The sequence below is a fragment of the Ixodes scapularis genome, unplaced genomic scaffold (assembly GCF_016920785.2).
Source record: "Ixodes scapularis isolate PalLabHiFi unplaced genomic scaffold, ASM1692078v2 PGA_scaffold3__209_contigs__length_174095766, whole genome shotgun sequence".
In the NCBI taxonomy this organism is placed as follows: Eukaryota; Metazoa; Arthropoda; class Arachnida; order Ixodida; family Ixodidae; genus Ixodes; species Ixodes scapularis.
The window spans coordinates 100,576,699-100,590,828 of record NW_024609868.1 but is presented as its reverse complement, the minus strand read 5'-3'; the positions used below and the strand labels follow the sequence as shown (position 1 = coordinate 100,590,828).

General features: G+C 44.5%; 1 long non-coding RNA gene across 1 annotated transcript; it reads left to right on the top strand.

The window, feature by feature from the left end:
* Positions 1-9,578: 9,578 nt before the first annotated feature.
* LOC121837407 lies at positions 9,579-10,336 on the top strand. The gene is made up of 3 exons (XR_006078157.1): positions 9,579-9,669; positions 9,875-10,027; positions 10,289-10,336. It is a non-coding gene; the product is annotated as an uncharacterized LOC121837407 (long non-coding RNA).
* The last annotated feature ends 3,794 nt before the right edge of the window (positions 10,337-14,130 follow it).

The window sequence follows — 14,130 nt, the reverse complement described above, 5'->3', positions numbered from 1 at the left end:
CTTTTGCGCTGCAGTGAAACAAAAACGAATGTTTTCTGCGGAACGTTTTTGACGACAACACAACGTCGTCGCTTTTTCTAAGTTTTCGTTGTTAAGCTATTGCTATACACTGGTAACCCCTAAGCTTCGAGTACAAACTCCGCCTTTAGCGCAAGCTCGATACTTTCTCAGCACTTTGGTTGCCCCTACCTCCGCGTTCACAGTTGTGTTAGCAAGGACAGAAAGCTCGCGCTGAGGGCGAAGCTTCTAGTCTCAGCTTAAGGGTGAACGTAATATAATCACACAATTTCGCCACTAGCGGTGGTGGCCTGGACTGATTTAGTTTTAAAGCCACTTTAAATGAAAAGAAATATTATCTAAGAGCACTTTTATAAATATTGTTCTCTTTTATGCAACTGCAAATTACGAACATTAACATATTGGACGAAATCACGGGACTGGGGGGAAAAAAAGGACAACACAAACAGAAAGTTTCAGACACAGCTGAAATTTATTGGACAGAATATCGTGGTTTTATAGGGCACAGTTGCCCGGAAAACCAAAAGGAATGAAAAATGGAGAGGATGGACCTCTTTTTCCCGAACACACAAGAGAGGGAAGGCATTGACCAATAGACACACCGGTACTGTTCTAACTCAAACAAAAGGGGGAGGGGGAAGATCTCTGAACCACCTCGGTGAGGTCCTGATAACATCACAAAAGGAAGGGCTGCAGGATGATGACCAATTAGGGGAACGATCGAGCATGAACAAAAGCGAACCCCCGACATTCTTCACACCCGAAAAAAAGGACAGGGGTAAAACTGTAACCCGAACAAACAACATCCTACACAGATATAAAGGGAACCTTCAAACAATCAAATTTGTATAAATCTTCTCAAGTCCGTGTTCAAATTAAAGACGGCCTATTTACTGCATTTGCGTGACTAATAATAGTGAGGAACTCTTTTACGAAGCGTTTATGATCCTCTTTCTCGGTCAACATGACCGATGTGTAATTCCATGCAGGTACCCAATTATTACATTCTAACACATGTTTTGACATTTCCGATTATTGATCTTCGTTTCTAATACAACATTTGCGTTAAGTTAAACGATCATTCAAACACCGCTTCGTTTGTCCATTGTAACATAACCCACAGAAAAAATGAATCATTGTAAACTACGCCTGAAACACAATCAACATGTTTTTCTCTATTCTTTTTTTTTACATCCAGTTCTGGCCGACTTGAATGGGGTCACCCCACTTAGTTTGAAATTATTTCTGAACACAGTGCTAATTACGTAGCGGTTGCCGGCTGATTTTCGATTATGAGAAATACGACGGAAGAACGGGAGAACAACACACCTGGCAGATTCACGAACCTTTGAACATTTCTTTCTCATATTAACCCGGTACAACAACTGTCTGAACACATAATCATCGGGAAAACCTGCCACGCTGAAACGGTTAAAAAGGCGTTGGAGCGCCGAACCAATGGAGTGCGAACAATATTTCCTAAGTGCACTATTTACTAAATTCCTTACTATGTCAGCCTTGATATTCCTCGATTGACAATTTTTGAAAGGCAGGAGCGGTTTGACTTCCGTTTTGCCATACTGCCAACGCAAACCGGAGGGAGTTTTTAGCTGTATATCTAAAAATTGCAGGCAGCCATTTACAGGGCTTTCTACTGAGAATAGCAGCTCTGGCGCACTCATAGATGAAGTTTTCTACCAACGCTGACAGTGAAGAATCGGCAGTGCAAACCAGGATATCGTCTACATAGCGCCGTGTGAGGATGGCACCTGGTAAGCGGCTTTGAATGAGACCAACTAGACGCATATCCAAAAAGCTAAGGTATATCGCCGAGAGGACTGGGGCCACGGCCGAACCAATACATATTTCTTGCTTTTGAATAAAATCTTGACCATTGTACTTTACCGCCGTTGCCTGGGGGTACAATTCTAAGATTCTAAGGCAATCCGGTACCAACATTTCAGACTGTGATTAAAACCTTACGAGGTTATTTTCCAAAAAAAAAATTACTACCTCGGTTGAGAAGAGTTATGGGATCTAGCGAATAATAAAGGTCCTTTATATCCATTGAAAAGACCGAAGAACGTCTCCATGAAAGGGCTGCATTTCCGTAACCAAATTATCTGAAGAACGTAGTGACAATAAACTTCCAACTTCCAAGGCCGACGAAGCATTTTGAAGGAAAGAAGAGGCCAATTTTTGCCGGAGCCATTTTCGTTGACCACTACCGGGAGGGGAAGGTTTTCCTTGTGGTCTTTTAGAAAAAAACTTAATCTCAAACTTGTCACTGGAAGTGCTGTTTAATTTGGATGCCTGCAACGGAAATTCGCAGTCCTTCAACACGCCGACTGTCTCCTTTTTATCTTTTTTTAGGTTGCCCTCGAATCGTTTAAGCACACCCATGATGGCTACGTCAGACTTCTGAAACTCAATCATCGGCAACACAGAAAATTTTCCTGATTTGTCAGTTTCGAGAAGCATCATGTTTTTTTTTCTGCTAATTCCCTTTTTACCGACGCGATCTTCCTGAAATCTCTCTGGTCAATCGTAAACGAGGAATCCATCCAGGAAGACATCCTTTTCAACGTTGACGAAAACAAGTTTTTTCCATGGGGTCCGGTACCAAATTTGATAAACTATGAACAGCGGGAACAATATCAATTTTAGAAGGTTTTAGATTCTCACAGGATTTTGGTCCATTAGCCAAACACACTTCGGTGGGTTTTGACGAGGCGATGGCAACAGGGTTGACTATTAGATTGGTTACTTCTGGCAAAACATAGTATAAAAAAGACTTTGGTTTATATTTGAAATGAATGCTTTCCGGAAATCACCAAATTTGTTACTGTAGTCGCCCTTTTTTAACAGCTGCCACTGGGTGAAGAGGGGTGAACAGTAGAATTTCTCACAAAGCAGCGCAGTCCACAAATCGTCGGAGAGATGATTCACAGTACGAAGTTGTTCCTTGATGCGGTTCCGGTAATCATTCAACACCTTCCTCTTGTGATGCCACCCAACTTGCGTCAACGCCAGGAGTCCGAAACCATCACGGTCGATGTACTTGATCCGGAGGTATATTCCAGTGTATGCAATCTCTGCCTCCTGTTGAGACATACGGTGGTCTAACTTGCACAACACCCACAACGAGTGAGAGTGCACTTGTCAAACGGGAAAAGAATGAACAGAAGAAAACGAAAAGGGGACGAGGCTTGTATCTTGAAGTATTAACGAACAAAAAGTTAGGGAGCAAACAAGCTGGTGAAGGTTTAACATATTTGACAAAACCCCGAGACTGGGGGAAAAAAGGACAACACAACACAAAGTCTCAAACACAGCTGAAATTTATTGGACAGAATACCAAACACAGCAGAAACAACCGTATAAGCAAAACCGTTGGTTATAGTTTCCATATACTATAGGATATGTTACGAGATATGTATTGATATATTTCTTTCTTTGAAGCCTGCAGCTGTAGTAGTGAATAGAAGAATATACCTGAATAAAAAAACTGCTGTGTACAACAATAATGTGTACTACTTCTTTCTCAACTGTCACTTTCTGGCGACTTCTCTTTAGCTTCAGCTTATTTACCGCGCACGGCAGGTACTGTGTCCCCTAACGATGATGTCATGTGTAGGCCAAATGGGCTATGTGGTAACGGTTTGGAGTTGTCGCCGTGATTATGGTTCATATACTGGAGCACCGGGAGGGCTGGGAACCCCACCCATGATCGAAACCGCAGCTCTTGAGGAAGCGCGACTTGTGGTGAGATGTTTGCCGTAGGGAGAATGGCCTGGCTGTGCGCTAGGTAGGTTTGGCTGTGTATCTGCGGGTGAAAAGACGATGCGCAGCATATATACGTGAAAAGATAGGGTAGAATCTCTTTCAGAGCACTCTTCACGCGTGCTACGTTTAATGTAAAGTTTTAGATCATTGATACTAATAGGTAAAGAGACATTGACACCGTGTAGGTCCGGACATTGATGCGTCGCAAGATAAGAAAGACACAAATCTCGCTCCAAGGGCTGTAACGTTTCATTAAATTGCTTGGAGAGTGAAGCCGAAAATCACCGGGATGGCGTTACTAAGTCAATGAATCCGTCCGAGGACCGCACTCTTACACAAAAAAGCTTCCTATGGCTCTGCACAAAGAAAGGTACGGTCTCATAACCTAGGTTCCTTCAGATAGAAGAAAGTTTCGTTTCTGAAATCAGGTGAACAAATATATTCTCTCCTCCGAACATCATAATGATGGCCGCGAATCATGCAAATCGAGCTTGTAAAGCTTAATGAGGACGCTACGTATGTGGTTGGTCTTTATACGGAACGCGCTCCCTCAATTCAATCGAAACTTGTTAACACAGTTTTTAGACAGACAAATACTAAAGGGGCCAGAGGAGCCCCAGGTAAAAACAACAAAAACGTTTCACAATCTGTATTCATTTCGAAATCTGGTTTCCCGTCCAGGAAAGAAACTTGCATTTCAGACTCAGTCATTTAGTCTTCTTGTTTTCAGTGCTGCGATAATAAACAGAGACAACCGAAACCCCACAATTTTGCGAATTATAGGTCTCACCTTTGTTATTCCTCGAGCCACAATCCCATCGCCACCGCCGCATGTGACGGAGGAGTTAATGTATTTGAGAAAACCAAAGCCGCTCTAAACAAAACAAATTCGAAGCAGACTACTTCTCTCATTCCAAGGTAGCCAGATAATAGTCTTATGGAACCGCTTTGCATCCCCATCGGCACAAATACGATCGATGCGTTCGCCAAACGACGTGTGCATATACGTATCGTCGGTTCTCGGTTCGATCACAAAAATGCAGTTTCACTTGCGAAAACAGGACCAGGAGGCCGGAGATATGGCCAAAATGAACCCTCGTTGCTTACTTTTGGTTTTGTATATATATATATATATATATATATACTTATAGATAAAGAAAATATAGCGTAGGATGCCGAAGAGTATAAAGTAATAAAGTCGCACTTCGAAACGTTGTTGGAGTTTTAAAGCATTTAGTGAGTCGACGTTTCGGCCTGAGACAGGCCTTCCTCAAGACTGGTTGCCAGAGTCGGTTACAGGGTTGTTTTCGGTTTCCCCACCCGGGCCACGTCACCTGTTAGATCACGTGTAAGAATGCCCAAGTAAAAGAGCCCAAGTGAAAAAACGCTGCTGTACTCCCCCCACTCCACGCACGGCCGCAGCAGACGCCGGCAGCCATCGGAGCAAACCAAAGGCCACGTCAGACTTCGTGACCCCAGGAACGTCACGTGCGGAAGGCGCAGTAACGTTCACATAGTTGGATCGGCCCAGATGGCCAGCAACGCACACCGCGAAAGGACGCAAAGTCAAACAAAGCAAAAAAAAAAAAAGGGGAGGAATGTAATAAGCGCACACAGTAAATAACGCCAAACGCATAGAAAAAACCCCTACATAGAGAAAGAAAAGGTGAAATAAGCACACAGAGTAAATCAATGCCAACGCGCATAGACAAAACCCCTGCAATAAAAAAAAAAAGCGTACGCATTAAATTAGGCAAACGCTCGGCCGAAGAGCATAAACAAATCTCCTGCAAAAAAAAAAAAAAAAAAAAAAAATCGTAAATATAACAGTGTTAATCACAGTCCCAGAACATTCAACAAGGAGCAACAGGTGGAAGATGCCTGTTGAAGGTCATGACCCGTTGACTCATGGACAGGTTATACAGAAAGGTACTCGGAAAAATTAAAGGGTTGAACGAATGGGATTGAATTAGCTACAGTCACTCCGCTACAGGGGGATCAAGGTAGATTGCAGTCATAGATAACATTATACCTGGATCTTCATTAATACCGGCCCGGATTGAATTAAATTTGTAAATAAGATACGATTCTCTCTGCTCGCGATCGCGGTTGCTTTTTAAATTGGATTGTAAAAATGTAACGTCCAGTTTGTCAAACGTGTGTTTGGGTAAAGCCATATGTTTTGAAAGGGGGAGTTTGGGAAATGAATTCACATGCGCCCTGTGGTTGTTAAACCTCAATCGGAAAGGTGTGCTGGTTTGGCCCACGTACTGCTTACCGCAGGTGCCACATGTGAGGAGGTATATCACATTACATGTGCTGCAGCACAAGTAATGCGATATACCTCCTCACATGTGGCACCTAGCACAAGTAATGTGATATACCTCCTCACATGTGGCACCTGCGGTAAGCAGTACGTGGGCCAAACCAGCACACCTTTCCGATTGAGGTTTAACAACCACAGGGCGCATGTAAATTCATTTCCCAAACTCCCCCTTTCAAAACAAATGGCTTTACCCAAACACACGTTCGACAAACTGGACGTTACATTTTTACAACCCAATTTCAAAAGCAACCGTGATCGCGAGCAGAGGGAATCGTATCTTATTTACAAATTTAATTCAATCCGGGCCGGTATTAATGAAGATCCAGGTATAATGTTATCTATGCATGCAATCTACCTTGACCCCCTGTAGCGGAGTGACTGTAGCTAATTCAATCCCATTCGTTCAACCCTTTAATTTTTCCGCGTACCTTTCGTATAACCTGTCGATGAGTCAACGGGTCATGACCTTCAACAGGCATCTTCCACCTGTTGCTCCTTGTTGAATGTTCTGGGACTGTGATTAACACTGTTATATTTACGATTTTTTTTTTGTAAGGAGATTTGTTTATGCTCTTCGGCCGAGCGTTTGCCTAATTTAATGCGTACGCTTTTTTTTTTATTGCAGGGGTTTTGTCTATGCGCGTTGGCATTGATTTACTCTGTGTGCTTATTTCACCTTTTCTTTCTCTATGTAGGGGTTTTTTCTATGCGTTTGGCGTTATTTACTGTGTGCGCTTATTACATTCCTCCTCTTTTTTTTTCTTTTTTTTCTTTGTTTGATTTTGCGTCCTTCCGCGGCGTGCGTTGCTGGCCATCAGGGCCGATCCAACTATGTGAACGTTACTGCGCCTTCCGCACGTGACGTTCCTGGGGTCATGAAGTCTGACGTGGCCTTTGGTTTGCTCCGATGGCTGGCGGCGTCTGCTGCGGCCGTGCGTGGAGTGGGGGGAGTACAGCAGCGTTTTTTCACTTGGGCTCTTTTACTTGGGCATTTTTACACGTGATCTGACAGGTGACGTGGCCCGGGTGTTGAAACAGAAAACAACCCTGTAACCGACTCTGGCAACCAGTCTTGAAGAAGGCCTGTCTCAGGCCGAAACGTCGACTCACTATATGCTCTAAAACTCCAACAACGTTTCGAGGTGCGACTTTATTACTTTATATATATATATATATATATATATTTTTTTTTTTTTTTTTTGTGAAAGAGGAAGACTCACACCGTAAAGAGTGTTGTGCAAGACGAAGACTTGCAAATACAGGAACGAAGAAGAAGGTTAGAGTCTGCGTGTGGGAGAATCGACGCCATTAAAGACTGACGGCGAACCTGACGAAACAGAGCCTTCGAATTGCCTTCTGCCATAACGATTGGTGTCAGAAGTGGGATCATGGAAGCCCGAAGCGCCGCCCAGGGGGATCAGCACCAGGTCTTCCCTATTGAAAAAGGCCAATATGAACTCGGCTTATTGGAAATATTGTATTCCACTGAGGTTGGTGAAAACCAATAAAAACTTATTGTTATCCGATTAACCCAATACGCGCGATGTGAATTCAAATCGGAGCACAATAACCCGATATAGTATGCGGTTATTGGTATACAACAGGATATTGGAGCACAATATCCCGATATAACTTGCGGTTATTGGTATACAAAAGGATATCGGAGCACAATATCCCGACAGAACTTACGGTTATTGGAATAGAATATGACATCGCGTGCATATTGGGGACCGACATGGACATACTGTGCGGCCACACTGGCCACGCGATAAATAAATATCGTTCGTCGATCACGGGCCCAGAAAGAATACAATATGATATCGCGTGCATAAATCTCAGAACGAATTCCAAGTTACCAACATGAATTACGTCGGCATCTACCGCGGACTAAGAGGAAACGTAACACAATATTGAACGTCCGTGAAGCAACATGCGGATATCGGTATGCCCACATATTCGACATCGCGTGAATGATATCGTAAAACAGCAGGAGTAACCATACGGCAATACGAGAGAGAACGATATTGGAGGTGGATGCACACAGAAACACGAAAGTTCCGCGTTGCAAACACATTCACATGGATCGAAAGCGCAAGTACTACGTACGGCTGTTGGTACGGCACACAGTACAGACAGCCTCGCGCGCTTCAAATGCTAGACAACCACCAAACCATTCAGAATAACTAGCTGGAACACCCGCGACCTACCTTTTATTGAGAAAGCCCAATAACGACGTGCTTATTGGAGTGATCGTTTTCAAACAAATGTTTATTGCAGTTGTTGTAATGCAACAAAAGTTAGGTTCCCTGGGTTGAAACCCAAATTGAACACGATGCGTGACAATGTCAATTCGCACGATAACATCACGTGCATGTAGTTGCTTCTTACCCGCATATTTATCGATATTGACCCACCTTTCTGGGTAATCCTACGTCGTACACAAAATCCACGACCACATGCGAGCACATTTCACCCACCACTCTTCATCGCCTGTTTCGCGAGATGCACGAACTGTAAAAAACGACGTGAAAATTACGTGCATTTGCGCCATCAAACGATACGTTACAGACTCGTTTTTTTTTGAGAAGGCAAGTTTCCATTGTCAACCCGCGCGCGCGAGAGCTCGAGCTTCGGAAACAGTTCGCTTTGGAGCGTTCGGAGGGAGAAGGCAGTTCGCTTCGCCGCGAGCCCAGCGAGCCGGCGAGCCTGCGCGCATGCGCTGCCTGCGCTGTAGCCCGTGTAGCCCATCGAGTCAGCGAGCCGCCGTCCGAGCCCAGCGGCCCCAGCCGCCCCAGCGGCCGAGCCAAGCCTGGCCGAGCCGTTGACGCCAACTGCGCAGCGACCGACCCGGCGGGACGGCGAGATTGTCGGATGACAGTTCGTCAAGTTCGTCGCGCACTTTGCTTGTGGGCTCCAAGTGGAACCAACGCGCTTTCAATCGCTTCGAAAGGTGCGTATACACTACTTTATTGCTTGCAGCATTGAGTGCTTTGTATACACAGATCAAAGGGAACACTGAAGGAGAGAAAGGAGACATGATGTTTTGAAATCGCAGCTTATTTGAACGCACGTGTCCCCTGTTGAAAGCCTCTGGCTGTGCTCTCTTGCAGGCGTTCTTTCGACTGCGTGTACTCCGATGTAACGTCAGTCAGTGTTCACGCTCGGCTAGCTTCGCTATCTTGTTATCTCATGTGCCAAATAGACGTAAAAACCAGCGTATTGTCTCTTTCGGATATTCAACCTCCAGCCCCCCGGCTCCCAGCGTGCTTGCCGGCGCAAAGGCTCGTTGGGCTCGTTCGAACAGGCATTGTTTGAAGCTGACGAGTCGCCGAAGTGTTACCGGAGCTTCTCTTTACGAAAGTCGCGATCGACGCTCGACTTTGAGCTCGTACTTTTTTCTTCCCTGGTAGACTATGAGTGCCGACCACTGATGTGTGGTGCCGAATAGCGCCGAACGAAGTTGAGAAACGCTAGCGAGTCAGTCGGATTTTCGTGACGCCGCCCAACTGCTCTGCTACCGGCTGCGCTCAACAAATAATGTAAAAAGGAAACAACAAAAAAAAAGTGTTTTTTTTTGTTGCTGTTTTCCACCTCATTTAACGCAAAGTAAATCGCGGCTGTACGTTGGTTGACTCCCGATTACTGTCTCTACATGGTAGATAGTCTCATTACAACAGTGTCTTTTTGGTGTGATCTTATTCTGATATCGTTACATCTTGCTTTTTCATCTTGGCGCACTTCTAGACGACCTTCTACACGTTGCACATCTTGTCGACATGTCGCTGGTGTTTGAGACAAATTGGAAGTCACTGTTTGCTCACTCCTTGGTGCACATATTTCATGTTCAACATCGGGTATCTTAAGGAGGCGGCATGAAACCCTGGAGTTTGTTCAGAGGTACCTCAACATACTGTATTAGAGTGCCGTTTTGTGTGGTGTAGTTTCATACAAAACGAAGTTGCACTTTCTTTGCAATATACCCTATAATTGTTCACTACAATTAGAGTTGCAATGAAAAATTGGCCACGAGAGATAACTCGGCCAACGCGGCCAAAATATTTCTCGCATAATTTTCTCCATTGGTCATTTTGGACGTTGACAAATTTTCTTGTGAGTAATAAGTGTTATGGACATGTGTTTCTTCTACTTTTCGTACAGGCACCTCAGTTAGGTAAACCCCAGCAAATGCAGCAAGACAGTCTCATGGGGTTACACGAAGGATAACGGCATTCCTGCTCGAGTCCGAGTCTTGTCACCGAACTTCACTGAGCATAATGGTACACTCCCTTTCCTTAACTTTTCCCTCTAAAATGTGTTTTTCTGTTGTTGTTGCTTTTTTTCTTTTGAAAAAAATGTTAATACAATGTTTAAACACCCGATGTTGTTTATTTTTTCTTTTTATTTTTCTAAAATATGTAGTACATCGTTTAAACACCCAAGCGTTCGTAAATGGTCTCTGTACAAGACAATAGGGTGTCTTATACTCCATTTCAAACATAGCGTGCAACGCTGTCAAAGGTACTGAAGTGGTGCGCATAAAAAAATAGAATAAAAAAAATGCGTTACTCCGCGCGTTTCGTGGACGAGTGGTAGAAGGCACTGCTCTGGTGATACTGACCTCTCAGTGGCGGTGGTATGAACCCACTTGACGCGCGCAAAGTTTTTTTTTTTTTTTTTTTTAGGCATAATTTTTGTGCAAGATTGTGCGCATTGCCGAAGTGCGTATTTCAATTCCTCCTTTCTTGCTTTTTATTTATAAGTCGCCGAGGAGCGAGATTGCTACCATCTGCTCTGCCGCTTTGCAAGTGTTATTTGCCTCCGGCAGAGTTATATTTTTCTTTCGTGCAGTGTGGAATGAGGAATCGCCCTGATAGCAGCTTTGTCCCAAAATTTATAATAAGACATTCATCCACAGTAGTTGCAGCCTGTACAATTTATTTTGAAATAGCTGTCAAGGGTTGGAATCTCCCTCTCAGAGCACTTGCGAGGCACCTTCAGATGAATGGCGTGTGTGAACTCATCATGCTTGACGGTCCCCGTGCTCGAAACTTTCATTTTGCGAGGTCTTCGCTTCGGGGACGCCACCTTTCCAGATAGGCACTGCGCCTTGCACTTAAAGGGACTATGAAATGATTTTAAAATCGAATTTCATCCACCGCGCGTCGTAAAAGGTGTGAAAAGAAACACAAAACCACAAAAATAGGGAGCCAAAAAAAATTATTTGCTATAGAACTTTTAAAAGAAAACTGGACTCTTTTGCGCCTTCTTTTACTACGATGCATCCGCGGAAACGGAGCACGTCAGCCGAATCCACGTCGCCTATTGGGTAAGCCTACCTCACCAGCACCGCGATCGTAAACAATAAATAGCCGGCGAATGTTTCCTAAAAGTTTTGTTAAATATTATTCAGATCCAGATTTTGTAGCATAATTAGAGATGTGTGGCGAAAATTTCCAAATTTGATAATGCTGAGAGCTAAGCGCCATCTATCGTGTGGTAAACGAAGCAACTACTGCGCGTGCGCAGTAGGGCAGCTTGGGTCGCGACGACCGCAACGACCGGCGAACGTTTATTTCCTTTGATTTCCTTCCTCTCAAAACTCCGACTGACTGAACGTTTATTTTTCTACGTGTTCTTCTCGCGCGTTCCGACTTCAAGCAGCAAGAAAAAAAGTACTTAAAACAGACCACGACGAACAAGAACGGTGAATCCACAAACACCCGAGAAAAGCGACTCCGACGAAGCGAGCTGCTCAGAATATAGGCCTAGCAGGCACTCCGACTCGGCGCAGCGTTGCTTCGTCGGAAGACCGTCTGCCTACGACCGGCTGGCGTGCTGAATGGAATATGCCCGCGCTACCCTTGCGGACCCTTCTCGTATTATAGTTTGATCGCTGACCTCAATTTTAGATTAAGAGGTGAGGTCAATTCCCCTTGTTTTCCGAGGCAGTGTTGACGAACACTCGTCGAAACGGGACTCTCGTCGATTCTATCTTCTTGTTTTGTGTGATATAGAGCTGAAATAAACGCCGTATGGATTACCTTCGTAACACGGTATGTACACTTTGTTATTGGTGTGCCATTTTTATTCTGACAGACTGCACGTCACTGTCGAGCTATAACCTTTCTTTGCCGAGTGTCGCGTCAGTATCGAGTTACAATCGTAAAAGATCGGTCCCGAAGCGCTTACCAACAGCGCGAATACAGCACTTCCATCAAACGCGCGCGTCCGCTCCGAGTGTGAACAGGTATTTACGTGGCTCTTGCTGACACTCTTAGTTCAAACGTATCTTTTTTAACGTCGGCTCGCTCCTGCATCTCCGAGGCCGCGAAAAACGCCGCGGCAATTTGTTTCCATCTACGTCGCTTTGCAAACGACTGACGCTGGCCGCCTTTTACCAACAATGACAGTTGGGTTGACTTCTGGAGTCTTCACCGGAAGACTCGCTGCACTTCCCAACAGGCATACTGGCGTATGGGACTAGTCCCATGCTGTCGCTGTAGCGCAACATATTGAATTTCGCTCAGCTGCGATGCGGCGATGAGAGGCGCCGATTCAGAAAATACGTCGGTTACATCAGCGCAGTAAAACCTACCGGCGCACCCCAACTCCTCGTCGCTACCGCTCCCATTCTCCTACAGCCGAGAGAACTTCCGGTTCCGGAAACAGCGTACGTCACGGCTTGTTTTGCGGTCAGTTGGAGAGAAAGAAAAAGTCGATATTTCATTAATTTTTTGTGTAGAAGTTAATAAACCGAGACGAAAACGGATGCCTGTTCGCCATTCAGTGAACATTGACGGTTTAATGTAAAATTTATCTGGAAAAAGTAAAAAGGTAATTTCAAGGTCCCTTTAACGACAGTACGGGTGCACACTCCGGTGTTGTTACTGGCCGTCTCCAGGACTTCACGACCGAATTGTCCAGGGGGCGTGTTCTTGTACACGCGTACACATTGGCGATCATCTGCTTGCGCTCTTTCAAGATTTTTGCAAAACGAATCTTCGAAAATATCTGAGCAGGAGAGGTACTTGAGCTTGTTGCGTAAGACGCCATCTTCTCAAAACAAGCCAGTGCCACACAACCCCAAAACCCGCAACGGCTGCCGCACGGACGAAAACAAATATAATTTAAAGTGGTTTACATTATCTTTTCCTTTTTATTGAAAAACATTTGTGATCCGTCGAAATCATAACGCCACCATCAGTTACTAGCCCCGAGGAGGCACATTTTTCGACTTTCTAAAATTTTTTTGCAGGGGACACAATATTTAATAGGGCGAACGAAGGCACAGTCAGCACTGCAAACCGGTGCGCCAGCTTTGACTGCGTTGCACACTATGTATGAAACGGAGTATAGGCCCGCTTCAGACGGGGCAACTCTTCCCGCAATTTCGGGGTTGGTGGCAGGTTGTTCCCTAGCTTTCCCTAGATCGACACAAATTGCTCAGATTGGGTCTGGCTCGAAGCGGACGAGCAACTCTGACTACTCGGAGATGTTTGAAGCAGCTGCAGCCATTCAGGAATGCAATATTTTCACGTGACACCCCTGTGGTGGTGATGATGACAACTGAAGACTTAGTTCTGGTTTGAAATGGATCGTTTTTGGTAATAAACTGTTTCAAAAAGACGAGTTAGTATTTTTAGCGCAATTTAAAGATATATACACATGTTTTTAGGATATAAATGTGCATCTAAATACTGCAAGAAAAATAAAATTTCATGATGATGGCAAGTCGTAGCAATTCGTTTGCTGTGTGTGAACGCAGGCGGCCCGTGTTGCTGGTGTTGCGACGTGAAGTTGCTGGGCGAAATTGTCGCGTCTGAAGCGGGCCTTAGGGAACTGAATTCAAGAACCAACCCACCTGAAAACGTTTTTTTTTTCTTTCTTAGTATTTTTATATATATACTTTTTTTAAGTTTTAATGTATCGACACATAATTTTCATACTAATTCACTTTCAGAAGTGCTTTTATTAACACTCTGGCTTTCTAGTGCTTACAA